Raw genomic sequence first — 18643 nt, 5'->3', positions numbered from 1 at the left:
CAGTCATCTGCATTGAGTTGCTGCAAGGGGGCTATGGTTAACTCTGGTCAATGTTTTTCTTGGTTTAAGAAAATAAGTGGACTTCCAGCAGCTGTTTAATTTCCTTAACATTATTCTTAAATCCATTCTAACAGGCTGAAATATATGCCAAAAAAGTTACTAGAACATAAGTAATGTAAGAAGATTTGGTATTGTAAGGGTCTAAATTTCCATAAAGGCAGACTGCATCAGTTGTCTCTTTGTAGTAATTTAGATGAACACAGTGTTGTATCTATAGCCTTGAAACTTTCTGTATGTGGAAATACCAGGAAATAACAGTCATTTGTTAGAATGATAAAATCGCTATGTTAGAAGACTACAGATAGTAGACTTTGTTAGCCATGATAGTAACGTTGCTTTAGGGACGGCAATGCCGGCCGATCGGTCAGCCTGACACCTTGATCCAGACTGAAATATCTCAACAAGTATTAGATGAATTAACATTTATGTCCCCCTCAGCAAAATTGTAATAGCCTTGGTGATTCTTTAACCTCTCCTCTAATACCATCATTGGTTCAAAATTTCAATTTGTCCAGTATGTGGATTTATGACCAAATACCTGCAAAACTAATGACATTCCCATCAGCTCCAGCTTTATTTTGTGTTTAGTGCTGATTAGAAAATGTTAGCATGCTAACACAATAAAATAAGATGGTGAAAAAAGTAAATATTACACCTGCTAAACATTAGCATGTTAACATTGTTATTGTGTCAGCATGCTAACATTAGCATTACAATAGTCATTAGTCTACAAAACAAAGACAGACAAAGAAAATACAGCATTATGTGTTGTGTATATTTTATAAATATGTAGAAAAGGAATTTCTTGGTTATTCTTGTTATGATTAAAAATCAGAGATTTTTAAGGAGAGAAGGAGTGACTTTGAATCAGAGCCCAATACTTAGTCTTAGAAAATTACAAATAGACTTTCATTCATATTTACAGGGGTTTTGTCCCTGATAAAGCTATGACGCAAAAGTCTAGCAAATATGGTAGTGCCACTGTGTCATTTATGATACTTCCACTAGTAGATGACAAAATCAAAAAATTTCAAAATCTTATTGATTAATGTCAGGTGATATTGTGTTGTAGTGGTGCATACACACAATTTTTCAACAAAGTAGCATAAGTTAGTTGACACATGATAAGCCTGGTGCTTTTGATTTTTCTAGTTCTGGGGCCACAGGTAGTTTCCTTCTTTGCCATGTTGCCAAATCACATGGATTTAAAAACCAGAAACCCTAAAGAATAAACTGGAATCTGTACAGAACCTGTGCAGACAGCAGCATTTGTTAAAATGAGAACATTTACCCTCTAAGAGATAGATGGCTTTAACATGTGGCTGAAACAAGCCTTTAGTTTTTAACCAGCCTCATTGTCCCGATCAGAACGCCACGAGTACTCGAGTCAAAAACATGTAGGAAGCTAAAGAAATATCTTTTTAGACAAAGATAAAGTGAGGGCCCCTCTGCTGAAGTAGCATCAATAAGCATGATGTCATTGTATTTAGTTTCATATCTCCATGCTCTTCAGGACTTCTGTCTACTTTAAGCTGTGGCCTAGATAGACTTATCCTAGATATGTCAGTCTTACCATTTTTGATAGTTTTACATTTCACTGGAATGGCTTTTACCCCATCTTGGGAGAGATCAAAGACTTCTGTAGAATTACAGACATTAACCTGCACGTTGATGTACCACGGCATGATGCAGTGGCTTATTGCATGTGTTAGGTTTCAGTGTAAATGCCAGTGACAAGGCAGTGTGTCCATGAACAAGCCCTGTCTTGTACAGTTGAACAGTTGCCTTATTTCACTGGTGAGAGCAGCCGGATGTCAGCCTGGAGGAAGTAGGCCAATGAATCCACATTCTTCACTTTTATCCACTAACCAGTAGTTTCCCAGAGTGGAATCCCTGGAGAGTTTCCAGTGGCTTGACAAGGCATTTGCTTGGAGGAGGAGCTCGATTGCTAGAGTTTGAATGTTGTCATCTGTTGTCACCAGTTAAGGGTTTAAATATGTAGATCCAAACCTGCCTAGTGTCTACAAACATTATGTAACACATCGGTCTTTTTTTACAATGATCACCATTGTAATTTCAGCCACAAACAAAAATCCCTGTACATACGGAAATAATTGCAGTAATTACATTTAGGTACTTCTCTGTTCTTCCTGACTGCTACTACTTGCTACTTGAGAATGGCATATGTCAGCTATTGTCTGTAGCAACTAAACTGTTACGTTTCATGGGTGTAAACAGCCCATTATCAAAGAATACCACCTAACCCAATTTACCTTAACATCTGTCATATGTATTTTAGATGAATATTGGACAAGATACTGTATGTTCCTAATGTAATGTAGCCACCCACATTAATAATACATTTTTAAAAACTCAGTACAAAAAAATCTGCTAAGTGCTCTTTATTTTCCTTCTCTTTTACCCAAGTCAACACTGAATATTTGAAAAGATGTCATCCATTATTTAGTTTTTAACATGATCTCATCGCATTAACTAACATCTTTGATATGGATCCCTTTTGGATATTAAGAATTGCGACCAGGATACAAGCAATTGGGGTATTTTACGGTCGAACACTTTTTAGATTACCATTTAAAATTTCTGTACTGCATTTTTTTAATTGCTTACTGGCCGACATATACGCAAGTAACAACATGTGCATGGCCAGATTACCAACATGGCAAAGTGGAAAACTACCTGCTGCCCCAGAACTCAAAAAACCAAAAGCACCAGGTTTATCATGTGTCAACTAACTTATGCTTCTTTATTGAAAAATTGTGTGTATGCACCACTAAAACACAATATCAACTGACATTAGGACCAATATGTGGGTTTATTACCTGCCCTTGAAGTCCTGTTTTGATGAGGGGCCCTAAATGAAAATGTAGTTTTAAGACCTTTATTCAGTTTTGCGCATATGTGTTGCATAATCATAAATTTTGTGTTTACACAGTCTGGTCTCCATATTATTCCCACATGGAAAAACACATAGTACACACTGCACAGAGAGTGTTAGGAAAGGGGTAGTTTTAGGGGGGCAGCTGTTTATTTTTGCCCTGAACCCACCCCCCCACAGGTTAATCTGGCCTTGGATATTTGTGTTAAAGTAATATCAGCTGGCAGATTTATTAGTCAGGCTCTACCTTTGAGTGTCCCAGTTGTGTCTCCCACTGGGGTTTACAGGACAGTAATTCATACTGATTGACAACTCTTGGTGTCACCTTTTGTTTGACAGCTGCACATTAGCATCAAATACATTTTCGAACCATAACTCAAATATTTATTTAGGATTGAAATAAAATGAACCTGTATTCTGACATGAGATGGCGATTTTTTTCAGTAATCAATGCAATGTGTCCATACACCGTACATTGAGGAGAGTCTTTTGGTCAGTGTGTCTGATGCAATATTTCATCTATTTTTGAAGCTGGTATCAGGCAGCTACTGTACATCAAAGGGGCCCACTAGTGGTCTTTAGATTGACTGCCTGCTGGTGTCCAGATTGTTTTTAATAGGGTCTTCACAGCAGGCAGCGATACAGCCATTTGTGTTGTTCAGCCCTTTCTTTAGACTCCCTGATGTTCACTGGTTTCCCTTTCTACAACTGAAACTAAAACAATAAGGTGTTTTCCTTGAGCGTTGTGTTTCTGTGTCACCGGGACTACTGTCCATGTCTAGGTCACGGCTAAGGAAAACAAACTGTATAATAGCGAATTTTGAAGTAAAATTTACTTATTCTGTCATCATTGTAGTTTTTCTGACTGCTTCATGTGCTTGCAAACCCTTAACAGTATTGTGATTCAACAACAACAATGTTCTAACTTTTAGGAGATTTCATTAGACTGACAGAATCAAAATGTATGTGAGCAGTATGAAATGTAAGGGCTGAGAAAATAAAGCAGTTTTTCCTCTGTCACTTTACCTTTGAGTAAAAAAGCTACAGGCTTCGCTCTCCATATAAGCAGAACATTGCTGTGAGTTCTTAACATGCACTTTGATCCAGTCAACGGCAGAAGCCGATTTTCTAAATGTCATAACTTATGCCGATCTACATAAATAGATAAATCCAAACTGATCAGGTGGTTAAATTGTTGATGTCAACTTATAATTTCTATGTACATCAAAAAAATTAAAAAGTCAGGGCTTAAAGTCTTCATAAGCCTGCATAAACTTTTGCAGAACATTGACACTCGGGGCTATGCTGACTTACCTGTCTGAAAGGGAGCAATGAATAATTTGATCACATTTTTCATTTCACTCTAGTGCTGAACAAACAGGAATCTGTGATTAACAGTTTTAATTAGGATTCTAACTTGACAAATTCTTACAGCCTCGCAACGTGCCTAAGATGAATAAATCACTGGCCTGGGATCATCAAGCTGCCTCCTAAGTGAATGTGCCTCGAGATTATTTTGTGATTCCACAAACTGTGAGTCAGCCAAGGCTGAGTGTGTTTAACTAATCTTCTTCCCACCACATGTCAGGTGGAGGAAGTTTATGTCCACTCAATGAGCTGACTACCCTACTCAGGTATGGGACCCCCATGCTTTTCAGTTTTTCTTCTTTGACTCTTGAAAGCTGGATGTCAAAACTGAGTGGACCCAGTGTTAGTTATCCTCACAGCGTGTAACACATCTGCACACCTGGGTTATGAGGGCACTGAAAAAATAACGGTATAACATTTGGGGGAATATGTTTAGAAGTCAAGCTAAGGTTCATGTACAGGTTATGCTGGCAGCTAGTTAGCGGAAAGAGAAAAAAATTTCCTTTTCTCATTTCATGTATGTGATTATTTTGTCAAACTTGGAGGGAGTTGACACCCTCAAAGTCAGATATTTTTTCTTTGTCGATAAACATTTCTTTTTTTTATTGTTTGGGTTTAAGCTGGCCTTTTTTATTCTTTTATTTTGATTGCCATGAGTTGTTGCTTTGGCAACAACTACCCATTTTGAATTCCATGCTGAACTCAAACTGAAATTAAAATTCATTTTTATTAAGAAGTTAGTTTATCCTCTGTTTTTGTTTTGACTAATGTATTTATTTGGCCAAAACTGTAATTTTCTATCATTTTGACAATGTCTGTACTATAATTTGATTGGTGCAATGTCAGTGTGGGTGGGCACTAGAAATAGTTATCTCTTAAATTCCAATGGCCACACCCAAATTTGAGCAATGACTCAAGTCATGCTGTAACGTACAGCATGCTGAGGTTAGGACTACTCGCTGCTATGAGTTTTGACAGTCTGGTCTTTTGCCATCACAATGATTGAGCCAAAGCTGCTGATGACCCAGCACATGATGAAATAAAACAAAAATGAAAAGTAACACCTACAGTAGTGGGGATCAATGCTAAAACTAGCTGGCTAGGCTAACTAGCTTCCACTTTTCATGTGGAGCCTCCACTTTTCAAGTGAGAGTTAGCTTGATGGCTCCTCCCAGATATTGAATGTTGTAGAGGGGCAGGCAGTAAATAAAACAGTTACAATATCACCATTCTGGTCAGCCCAGTACATCTGAGTCACACATACAGCATACAAACATTAAACAGAACAGCTGACAGAAAACATAATGTTAATAAATCTCAAATCCTCTGCACATCTGTACTGCAAAGAAAGATTTATTTTTCTTTTGTGCTTATTTATTTTGTAGGTCTGTCTTCAGAAATAACTCTTTCAGTTCACATTTTTTAAGTAAACCATTTTAAAATAATTTTTTCTCAACAGAGTTAACACACCACACTTGTTTTCCAATTTCAGCCATGTGTCATCAGCATACTTGCTCATGGTTGTATAGTGAAGAGTTTTTTTGAAGCATTTATTCAGCAGTAATTGAGGTGAGACAACACACAATACGTATAGCCTGCAAGGTGCAACTATATTGTTTATATGACTACCCCAGGCAATAAAGGGTGAGCTCCAAATGTTAAAATCCACAAACATGTTCTATGGAAGTGCTCTTTATGAAGAGATATAATTGATTTTCTCTACTTAGTGCATAGCAAGAGGCAAAAACCATGTATTTAGTTTAGGAAACATTTTAAAATTATTTTTTTGACTACCCAAATCCAAGTTAATTCATTTCTCAATATTCTATTTAAATTCTGCTATTTAAAGTCATCCATATAAGTTGATGACATATAAACAGTGTCAGCAGCAAACATTATTAAATTGGCTTTGAGAAAAGAGAAGAACAGCGGTCCCAAACAGCTCGCTTGGGGTACACCTTAATGTACAATCCTTAATTTTAAAAAGACCTTTAATGATCTACCAGATAAGTTGTGTCTCATCCAGTTAACTATGGAAATATAAAAACAATAAACAAGTTTTGTTGAAAGTGTCTCATGGTCTATTCAATCAAATGCAACACAAAAATTAAATTAAATAAAAACTACATAGAACTGCACCAACCGTTTTATTACTGACTGTATCACTCAACCACTGATCGATCATTTGCATTAAAGTTGTGCTAGTAGAGTGACCATTTTCAAATGTACCTAAGAGATCTGAAGATCAGAATCAACTTTGTTCACTGATAAATAATGCATAGCTTGATCAAAACCACTCTTTCAATGTACTTCCGAGGTAGAGCGAGAATGCTGATAGGACAACTACTGGCACCTTAAAACGTGTTTCTCCAGTTGTAAAAGTTTCCTGTCAAGGTCATTGTATTCAGCTAGTTTAAGCCCTAAACATAATGTGCTAATACTAAAAGAATGTGTCATTTGAAAAGCTCCATAAAACACTTTATTTCTACTTTTTTACTTTAATTACTATCCCAGCCTGTTCTTACTGTGCATCAACTGTAAATTTATGGCTACAAAAAGAACTGCACACTTTTTTTTGTACTAGCAGTTTGGTTAGAGTTGTAAATGGAGATACACACCATTCCTCAACCCCTGTGACCCACCCCAATTCCAAATTTAAACATCAGTAATGTGCACTGGTGTCTGAAATTCCATTGTGAAATGTTAAATTTAAATCTTGATGATATGCATCATAACTATTGTAATCAGACATCCCAAGCTTCACTTCCATTATTAATTGTCCAAAGCATAATGATTTATTGTAGTCCTGCAGAATGATTATTAATTTTCTGGTTGATTATACCTGTGGGCGGCAACAACGCTGTTCTGCATATAAGCATCTGCTAAATGAAAAAGTATTCTTCACATAAAAAGATGTCCTTGGAGAAACAACAGCTCATTTTTACTTTAATCAAACATATGTAAAAGTGCTGTTGATTAAGGGTACTGTGGCATGCATTCACAGGGGAAATATGTAATAAACAATTTCTGATGATCTTCTTTGTTCAGACTTGTACAGGAAAAGAAAATTTGATTGTGCATGCAGTTAAGTACACGTTACTGTTGTTCTTTTGAATCATTTGCATGCTGTAACTTGGCAAAGCACTTAAGTGCTGCACCCCAAACTGCACCTGCACTGCAACAAAAACCTGCAGTCCCAGTATATCACACTGGTTTGGCACTGGTCGTTTACATTCCAAAAGAACAGCAGAGAGTGACAGGAGTGTGTGTACAATACAAGCTGCTCTCAGCCAGGCATGTCTGGGTACGCCTGGGCCGCAAAGAGCAGGCCAAGTTCAAACTTCACGTCAAGAATCGCTGAGATCTCAACACTTACAGGAATGCACAGGTGCAGACACTCTGCAGCAGACAATCCCAGCAAACACTTGATCAATTTGACACTTTGCAGGGCCAAGGCCAATAGCGAGTTCCTGTGGGATTGTGACTTGGCCTCATGCAACAAAAGAAAGAAGTCCACTGAGCTGTTTTTCCCTGCCTCCGGTCTAGCAGTATCCTGGTCTAGTAAATCAGTTTCCTCCTGCTCATTTATAGCATCACAGCTGATGGTTGTGTAATACCACTTTTACTCTGATAAACTTGGCATGGGCATCCAGTGGCATATTAATCTATCCATGTCAAATTAATCAATGCTGGATCACATGCTGGTCCTTTTAACTGCAAGGCCCACTTACCTTTACTAACATCAGCTGACATGTTTTATCAGGAACCTCCTTCCTATAGAACAGAGCACATTACATTAAATATTTCTATAATAGCAAATAGTCATTTTGTACTTGTTTTTATTTATATTCTGTACAAAGCAGTTTCACTTTTAGAGACAGACATGATCTCAGAGGAGAATATTTGAAGAGCCCTATTTGATCACAAGAGATATCACTGTCCCTCAAACAACATTTCACAGGACTTTCATTAACTAAATTAAATTAAATATCCAATTAAAGTGCTTCACTCATAAAATTATAAAACTTATAGAGAGAACTATAGAGAGGAAAGACATTATGTTGTGTATTAATGATACTGATTAGAGATGTTGCTTAACATCACAGTAGTCGTAGCCCAGATTAGATGTGTAATTTTTTAAAATAGTACACCTGACCCCCCAATGCTGTGGAGGGAAGGCAGCGCTCTCTTCAGCCCATCCTCTCCGGTCACTAAGAAGGAGAGGCAGATTAATTAACAGACCTTTGCAGCCAATGAAGACAGGTGGCAATAATCCTGACAAGAGACAGATATGAAGCCTCTCATACAAAACCAATTTCAACTGCACTCCATTTTTCAAAAGCTCATCAGGGTGAAGAACGACAGAGTTGAACCTGTGTGGCTGCAGAATTTGTTTCTCTCTGATTGCCTTGTCAGGATATCCGATGGCCGATGACCAAAACCCCACCCTTCAGACAAACTCTCTCTCTTTCTCTCTCTCTGACACACAAACTGTTTCACAAAAAGCATTATCTGTCTTTCCCACTCACATATACGTATACTCATCCTCTCACACTGTCTTACACTTACCCACAAGGAGCCACGCAACCATAAGTGCCCCTGAGTGACTGTTGGTGCGCCTGTCAAGCTTTTTATTCCCACACAGCACATAAGCAGTTTTCAGTAACGGGGGCAGATTTACCACTTGATATCTTATTAATTAATATTTGAGGCAGACAAAAACAAGTTTCTCATCTTTGCTCATCAGCTTTTTGTTTTTTTTGCGGCTGAAATGACCACTATCTCTGGCAGATTATATCAGCCATTCCCAGCTAGCTAATTAAGCTAACCATAGCTCCATGAGTGCTTTGAAAATGCTTTCTCCTGCTGATTCATTTTAAAACAAGAACCCAGTAAAAGGGTATAAAATATGCATTTGATGGCTACATAGAGGATATCGTGAAAGATTGACGCTAAATCTGATTGTCAAAAGGCAAAAAAGTTTTCAGTTTAACCAGTTCATAATCCATGTAGAAGACATGGAAATAAAGAAACAGCATTGTTATTGTATTGCAATGTTGACCTAGTTAGTGCAATAAGCATTATTGGGAAATATATCAGATCAAACAGTTATTGAATTAAGATCTCAGTTAACAAGTTTAGGTGGGGTTGCTGGAGTGTAAGATTCACCAAACCGACTAAAAAACTGGATAGAGCTGCTAACCTTACCCATACTCTGATGTAGTATTATCCAGGACTGGCTTCCCATGGATTAATTAAATCCAACTGAGCCGAATGAGAGCATGCACATGTGTTCATCACCTGATGCTACCAGAACTTGCAATACAGAGAGAGACCACAGTGCCAAAATCACCTTACAACCTAGCACTGGGGGCTTGTGATTCCCAAACGGTGGATGTGGTAGACCCAATTTGGGCTTTTATTTAACATAACCTATAACTCCACAAAAAAATGTAGATAGCTAATTATGTGCTAACCATTGGCCTTTCAATAACACTGGTTACCATTTGGGCACTAGTTAGCTAGTTCAGTGGACATGCTAATGTTTGCTGCTTACATTAAAGCCAATTTATACACTGTTTAATACGTTCCTCACAAAAAAAAGCACCTGCCTCCAAACTTAGTATCACTCTAACTAGAGCCCCATACACACTGCTTCACAAACTACAGTGAGATTGTGCTTAGAAAATGGGCAATTCTAATGTTACAACCACTTAAAGTCAAAGATTATTACTTATTTACACTGCATAGTTTTGTTTGTCTAATTTATCAAAAGCGCCACCTCTAAAACTTTTCAGTTGACCCAAAAAATGTGTAATAAATGTAATATGTAACACATATGTAACACAAAATAAATTGTTTCTATATAGGGCATTGATTCTGATTGTTTATCTTGATTATTCTCTTAGGTACAATGAGGTTATTTATATGACGTGAATGGACCCCACTCGCTTTCCAGTGATACAATCAGCAGCACATTACAGCAATGCTACTATCCATTGGTAATTAGGACGTAATATTGTGCTCCACTTCCATTAGTGTGATTGAGCATGTCTGTGTTAGGAATCTGCATATTTAACATGCTTTGCCTTCCTTTTCGCCACTCCAGCTAACCCCCTCAAGAGAGCCTCAGTGGTCGATGATAGGATCCACCCTGACTGTCCAAACACTGCTCCCTCAGGGACATTAATTTCCAAGCAGTCCCATGAGTGAGTCAAAAGAGAGAAAGCTCATTGAGCATGAAGAGTAGGGAGTGGAAACCACACTTCTCGATTAAAAAAGTCAAAAAAAATTTTCTCAGGGAGAAAGTATAATGGCAAATTAATTTCCCAGAGATTAATGTACAAGGTAAATATTTTAGTGGGCGTACTTACTTTCCAAAAAGTCAGAGGATGGACACCTCCTCACTATCTTCCCCATTCCTTGCTTTCCTAGTGTGTGTTGAAACAGCTTAGATGCATAAGGAGTCTAATGAGAGAAGAGATTCCAAGCTGCCTGATGGCTCTCATCAATCACCTTTCTCCTTTGGATGTGGGATGCCGGCCGGGGGAAGGGGCCATGGAGGGACGTGTGGGAGGAAAGGCATCAGGCTTTTAATCTCAATAACTTAATAGACTTTCTGGTCTGGTCCTTCTAAGTAGAACTTCATCCCTTTTGTTAGAAAACAAGAATGTACATGGGAGACTGTCTCAGGAGCTACTTGGCATTTCCACATTAAACAGTTAATTTTTGTAGCACCTGAAATTAGGAGATCTAACAAAAGTTGGTCGATACACAAATAACCGGTTAAAGCTTACTAAGTACTGAGCCAGTTTATGAAAACAAATCCAGATCTCTACTGCAGCAGGTACAGTATACATTGTATTATTCCTAGAAATAAGTGGTTGGTAAATATTTCAGCAGCATTTCACCAAGCAAGATTGTGGAAAAAATGTAATATAAATAAATAAAAATATAAAAATGGATTAAACAATGTGTTTGTTTGCTTTGAGGAAAGTTGCTAATGTTAGCATACAATACTAACTAACTTACTATGTACTACGTGAAGCACAGTAGCACATCAAGTGCATGGGAGCATAGATGATACTATAGCAGAGTTTAGGCTACTGTTAGGAGCTTTGTCATGCTCTTTATTAGATTTGGGGAAGTTAACACAAGATACTGAAGCCTCTTCTCTTGTAAAACATACTATTTGAAAATACAAATGCTTAAGCATAAAGCAAACCTTTATGTTGAATGTTTTTCTATACAGAGAATTCGGAGTGACTTTTAGCCTCTGACCTGTTAGCGTTAGGTAGCAGTCTTTTTTGCCCAATTACCGCACTTAATTAGCATGATATCATGTACTGTCTATAACCATCAAAAACATAGATTAGCTCTTTTTTCAGTGTTCTCGTCTTTATATGAATCAGGTGAAAACATTAAAAAGTCAGCCAGAGATTAAATTTCTACTCAACTCAAAGAGTTAGTTTTAATTGGCTAGCTAGCTAGCTGATATAATCTGCTAGCAAGATCTGTAATTTCAGATAGCAAAATGGACACTCACTTGCTAAAAATGAGAAGCTTGCCTTTGTCTACTTCTGTCTTAAATCAGGGGCACATTGTTTCCAAAATTATTTTGAATTTCGATTTGCATCTGTGACTGTTATCACTGTAAATGGCAAATGTAAATTCCTAGAATTCAAAGTTTAACAGGCGTAACAAAAGAGGATGAAATTAAAAATTATACAGTTGTTCATCTGTCTATGGTATGCCATATCATTCCTTTTTTTTCTGTAGCAGTTTGTTCCACCCAGAACATTACATCAGAGAACATTACACTGAAGCTTTTATGTTATTATCACTGCTATTTGATTTTATATCAGAGGGAGGGTTACAGTCATTTGAATAGCAGGTCAAACATGTCTGACCACGACTTTTTGAGGATAATATTGCATTTGTCCTTTTATCCCCTTGCCATACTAATCTGGCTGCTCAGCTTAATTAATTATCTTCATGCTGGACAATGTGTATGTGGTAGTGGTTGTACTTCTAAAGGGAGAGGGGGTAATGTGGAAAATATGCAGAAAATGTATTTGGGTTGACTGTCCGGCTATTAATAATGATTGTGTTTGGATAAATAGTGCCCTACTTTCAGAATCTGTGGATCTAAATATTCCCAATAGGCTGTCTCCCTCCTGTATTGATTGATTGGTATAGTGTTTAAAGGTCATAGTCATAAAACATCAGGATGTAATTAACACACCGTGATTTTTAACCAGTGGTTAATGTATGGAGTGTTGACTTTGTAAGTTATAGCTTGCTTCTCAGTGTAGTGTTTGGATTACCCTGTGTTATTTGAATTTAAGATTAGGTTCAGAGCAAATGTAATTTCTGACGAGACAGCGTTCCTCACCAAAAAGGGGCAGGTAAGTCTGCCAGGTCTGTAATACATATCATCATATAGTGTGTCTAATCATGGTTTCGTAGGAATAAATGGACCATTGTGTCTCCTTTTTCCTCTGAACCACTCACCTCCAAAATACTAAAAACCTGCTTACATTCCTTGCAGAGTCACATGGAGACAAGACAGATGTGATTGTCTGTTTCCTTATGGTTACTTCACTCAGCTTCTTCACAGATAATTAATTTGGCTGAGAGAATACAATAAACATTCTGAGCTGCTTTTAACCAGATTCAAACTGGCTTGACCTTGAAATCACTAAAAGCAGAGATCCCACTGATGGTTTTGACACTAACAGTTTCGTTTAAACGTGCCTTTTCAGGACTGTTACCAAATTATACTGAATTACTTTCAGTCGCCCTAAACCTTAAGAGCTGACCACTGCATTTAGTCCCAAGTTTTGAAGCTTGTGTTATCAGGTTCCATTCCCTAAATAACAAAAGAAAGCCTTCACTGTGTGGCAACAAATTCGCTCTGTTGTTACCTTGGGAGTTGAGTCTATTCATATTTCCTCTAAGATTGAAAACATGTGTTTTGGTTTGTGAAGACCTTTATCTGAATGTCTAGGCTTTCTTTGGCAAAAAGGATGGAATAAGCTTACAATTTTTCGCTCTCTGTTTTAGCACCAACAGAAACGTAGAAGAAATTGTATTGTATTATGAAACCGAATGCAAAAAAGAATTATAAATTCAACATTAGCTTTCAATTTATATATGATTAATTTAATAATTAATTTGATTTTAAAAAAAAATCTAATTTCAGATGTAATCATTTCTGAATTATTAGTTGCCATGTTCCAATGAATTGAAATAGATTTTTTTAATGTATGGATGTGACTGTGATCTACAGCTATAGACTTACAGCTATGGAGTTTAAATGTTTTTGTTTAATAGACCGGATTATATTGAAATTTGACCAGTTTTACTGACTTGCATGGCTACAATGGCTTAAACCAATTAATCCAGAGTGACAGGATATGTGGCATTAACAGGGTATGCTGCAATGTTTATCTGACAGTTCTTCGTGTGCATTCATAAAGGTAGTTTGTAATCTAAAAACACAACAAGGAGTTTAGTTTTTCATTTGATTGCACCACTGCTCCACCTTGAGTGGGAAAAATCACCACAAAAGAACCCGATATGAATTGGAAACCACAACTCAGTAATTTAATCAGAGCGGCTAAAATCAAAGGAGGCAAAAGTTCAGGATCTGAATGCAATGAAATGGATCAGTTCCTTAGAACCTACTGACATAGCTCACTTGTGGAGGAGCAGGCCCAGACAGAAAGGGCTGAGTAATGAAGATGGATGCATTCTGTTATCAGGCAGCCACTTACTGGGCCTGATGTAACCTTAAACACTGAGGATAGCTCAGTTGCACAAAGAAGCTAATTAATGAATAGCAGCCATGAAAGAGGACAAGGCAAGTGTGCATTTGCAGATGAATTCCAGACACTAATCAAATGCTGTTCAAGTGGTTTAGTTTGTCTCCAGAGCAAGGCAATATTTGGCAAGGATTTAAGGCAGTGTTTGCCGACTTCAGTGTTTTTATGTATGTGCCTGTGTGTGTATTTATATGTGCTTTTATATGTTTGGGTTTTTTTGGGTTTTTTTGTTGTTCTGTTTAACTGTTTAAGTGTTTTGTACAGCTTATGAGGTGCCAAGCCGGATGTAAAAAAGGACTGAATGTACAGAACAGGTGTGAGGTTGCATTACTGAGTCTATTCCCACAATATGGGTTTGTTTACTCTCCATTACTAGGATTTCTATTTGGAGAAAACTTTACTCAGTTATCCAATTACAAGCACGATTTGGCCACTACACTATTTTGTGTAAAACAGAGCAGGTCACCATAGACATAGACAGTCAATACACATTATCTTGTTTTGTGAGGGTTTAGATTACAAACTCTGGCCTTAGACAAATAGGAAATTATTTTAATGACTGAAATCTGGAAAAATGTGGACGAGATCCACTCTACACTTTTTTAGAACACAAATGTAAGCACAGTGTTCTATCAATGTCTGTAATTTGCCATAGATAGACATTAATTGGGCCAAATCTTTTCACAGTTGGCAAAGATTTTAACAAGACTAAGAGTCATCATAGCCTGGTTTCCTTACCTCTAAATCTCTGCCCACAACTCCTGTTTGTTCAGCAGTTCAAGTAGGTCTGGTGTTGAGCTCATTACGAACAATTTCAGCCAGTAAAAGATACAGTTGGCAAATCAGAGATTTGTGGATAGGATTAAGAATGGTTAATTTCTTCCTACATAACTACGTACCTAGAGCTTCATCCATAAAAACTAACATCAGAAAATAACTGCAACAAATCTAGACAAGATTTCTACAGCTGTTATAGTTGTTGTTATAAGTCAACATACAGAAATTGCAACCATTAAATAAGTATATTTCTTTGCTGTAAAATACTGTAAAGCGGTTATTATCAATGTCCAGCCAACAACTTGCCTGTTCTAGTTCACTCTCACAATTTTGCTTTAAGACGCAGCAAGCAGTCATTTTAAAGACCCAACGTACACCACCTGCTCAGCACCAAACAGCAGACAGACATAGTTAGCAACTAGCTGCTGGATATTTAGGATATTTTCCTATGGAGCTGGTAGAGACCAAAAACAGAGCTAAAAGAGAGTGAATATTGAACTTATATACATCCGGTGGACACAAACACGACTCCAAATGAATTATACTGTTACCCCGTAATAGATAGATGTGTAGATAAGGAACTGTTTGCTAACAAGTTCACCATATCAATTTAAAGGGTGATGATATGTCAGTGTGGTCTTAATAACCTGTTTCGGTTGCCCTCTAATGGCCAAAAAACTGAGTTATTGCAGGTTTAAATTAACCACTTCTAGCAACTGCTAACACTGCTTCGGCGTCAGGTACTGACTAGTTGGGGCAAAATAAAAACTCTCCCAGTAAGAAATCATCTCTAATGTCAGACTGATTTTAGCCCTGGATTTAAAAAAAAGGCAGCCTCCTCATTCATTTGAATGAGGCCCGTACGACAAAACAGCGGCCGTGCCAACACAGAGGTGCAGTGGCTAGTCTAGCAAGCACACATTCTTGCTAGATTGTAACATGTCAGGTTTCTATTTTTTTAACTGGTGACCATCATGAAAAAAGATAAAATAACTGCCGTGATAACTTTCCAGAGTTATAAAGCCTGTGTCAGGGAATAACAAATTGTGTCTTGTGTGTTTTGGCTCTGATCAGCCTTCAAATTCACAGATCTGTTACCTGAACTGGACTTCCTGGATCGAATTTCATTGTTTCACTGAGGCCTGAAGCAACTAACAACCAAGAACGCAGCCATATTTGGTCTAAATGTCTCCTAAGAGTCTACAAACATGCTGTACTTAGGCGAAGCAGTGCTTTGAGCTAAATACTAATGTCATCAGGCTAACATGTTCATGATGACAGTTTTAATATTTTGATCTTATGACTTATAATGATTGTCATGGTTGCCATCTTAGTTTAGCAAATTAGAATGCTAACGTGCTAATTTCAACTAAGCACAAAGTACAGTTCAGACTGATGGAAATGTCATTACTTTTATAAGTATTTGGTCATAAACCAAAGTTCTGAGGGGTTTGGAATTTTTGACTTGATGATGGCGCTAGATGAACAGCCTGAGGATCAACTTAATGACCAACATTGCCATTCCTAGAACTGCAATGCTCACATAGCTAAAACCATACATTGTGTTCCTGGCTTTAGGTACTTTTTTATGCATCTTAAAATAAAACGATTTTGATATGACTCAACAGCTTGATTGTTTGAAATCATGAGGACTCAGACTTGCATATTGTGTGTCTCTCCTTGTTATCCAGTACCAGCTCCAGTGGAGTTCTCCATGGTGGTCGGTTAGCTTCCAGTGGCAGACGTGGCTTGTGCTGATCACTGTGTTTGTTTTGCTGGGTCTGGTGCCTTATGTTGTTCACTGCATGATGACCACCTTCACCAGCCCTCCTCCTCCCAGCACCTTTAAAGTGGCAGCTGCCTCTTTTGGTCTGCTGACAGAGATCTTGCTGATCAAGTGAGTATTTAAATTTATACTATGTATTTATTAACCTTAATATCTGTACTTTTTAGAGTTGAAGTACCCTTGGTCCGATCTTCATATAACATGGCAAACATAGTCAGAATACTAATGTTTAAAATGATGATGATGGTCTTTCCACTCTGGTTGTATTCTGGTCTTAGATGTGTCATCTGCCAAAATGCAAACAATATGTTCGAGAAATATTTCATTCTTATGTGAGTTTCAGAACAAGAAAACATGTTGTTGTCTGACCCCCAACACTCCACCCCTCTCGTTTTCACTTAGTCTTCTTTCCCATTTTGATATTGCTAATTGGAACAATGCCTGCGGTTCTGTAAACCATTAGTAAATGAACAGTCTGTTTTTATTAACATCTAACTTGTAAATAATGCATTCGTTTCCTGGCGTAAACAGTATCTGTGATTAGAAAGCAACACATAACGAAAACACTGTAATCAGATTACAAATACAAGTTATACAATCTACAATTGCCTAAAGCAGCAACTCAATCAGGCTGCATATGACTGAAAAATACTTACTGGATTATTCCGAATTATGTTTGAAAAAAGAGAAATAATAGTCCTAAAACTTTTCTTAAAAATTAAACCACATTCTTAATATGACTTTACTAACTGACCTTAATTAACTGAATGCTGGGATTTAGACAAGCTGTCCTGCTTAATAAAAATCATTGTAAAATATGATGTAGTAGTAGAAGTGATGTTACCCTCCAGTCACCCGAAACTTCTTCCTGTTCTACATGTCTCCTTCCTCTAGTATTTGTCTTAACTAAAATAAGAAGCTGTTTGTAATTAACTCAACAAGGCTTGTAAATTTTTTCCCCCATTAACCGCCTTTGCGAGGAATGTGGCTAGTGAACTGCTAATTAATAAATATGGTTGCACTGGTAATGTACTTCTGCATCATTATGTTGTTGAAGCCCTTATCCGCACCAGTAATGACCTGTAATTTTAGGACAGGAAATTGGTTTGTTTACAACACATTCAGCAGCTTCAGATGAGCTACATTCTTGGCAGTTCTCAGCTGCAGGTATTTGCTCATTGTTTGAGTTGAAAGAGGTTCAAATATGTTGTCATGCTAACAGTTATATTATTAAAATTCAAACACTTTGTTAATGACTATGAATCATTCAAAATAACTTTTGAAGCGTCAAAGCTTAAATCTTACGTGACTACAGTGGAACCATGCCTCAGATTAAGTACTGTATGAACAGAAACAGTCATTATTCTGCATACTGCACATACATCTGTCTGTTTAACACAGAACTTGGGAGGTATCCCACCGCACTAAACAGGTTTGCTGTCAACTGACGCTTACGTTTATTACTGGTACAGTGGTAAGGTTGGTGGGTGCCCTTATTAGGATTGGTGGGCCTCCCAGACTCATGCCCCATGGTGCTTGTGCTGCCTGGGATGTGCCAGCCTCCTGCTGGCCCCTGTCAGGGTGTATCTCAGTCAGTCTTCAGCCCCAGGGGGGAAGTCCTTGTAAGACGCAACCCCCTCGCCTCTCACCCACACCCAGACAATGGCTGAAACAGGGCGTTGAGACAAAGATAAACAAGTAAACAATTGAGAATGAACTTTTGATTGTGTTGGCCCTGTGTTGTGTACTCATGTAATCATTTACGCTGGCTCTTGATGAAATGGTAACATGCAGTAATGCCTGTCTAATGGCAGGGGGACTAAAGCATTTTGCTAACCTTCCAGTGACTGAGCCTCTGAGTCCCTGTTACCTGTTGTCAGTTGCCATCGCTACAACACCTCAGAAACAAGTTTAGTTTGCTGTAAAGCA

Source organism: Xiphias gladius, chromosome 6 (assembly GCF_016859285.1).
Source record: "Xiphias gladius isolate SHS-SW01 ecotype Sanya breed wild chromosome 6, ASM1685928v1, whole genome shotgun sequence".
Taxonomy (NCBI): Eukaryota; Metazoa; Chordata; class Actinopteri; order Istiophoriformes; family Xiphiidae; genus Xiphias; species Xiphias gladius.
This window is presented reverse-complemented; position numbering follows the sequence as displayed.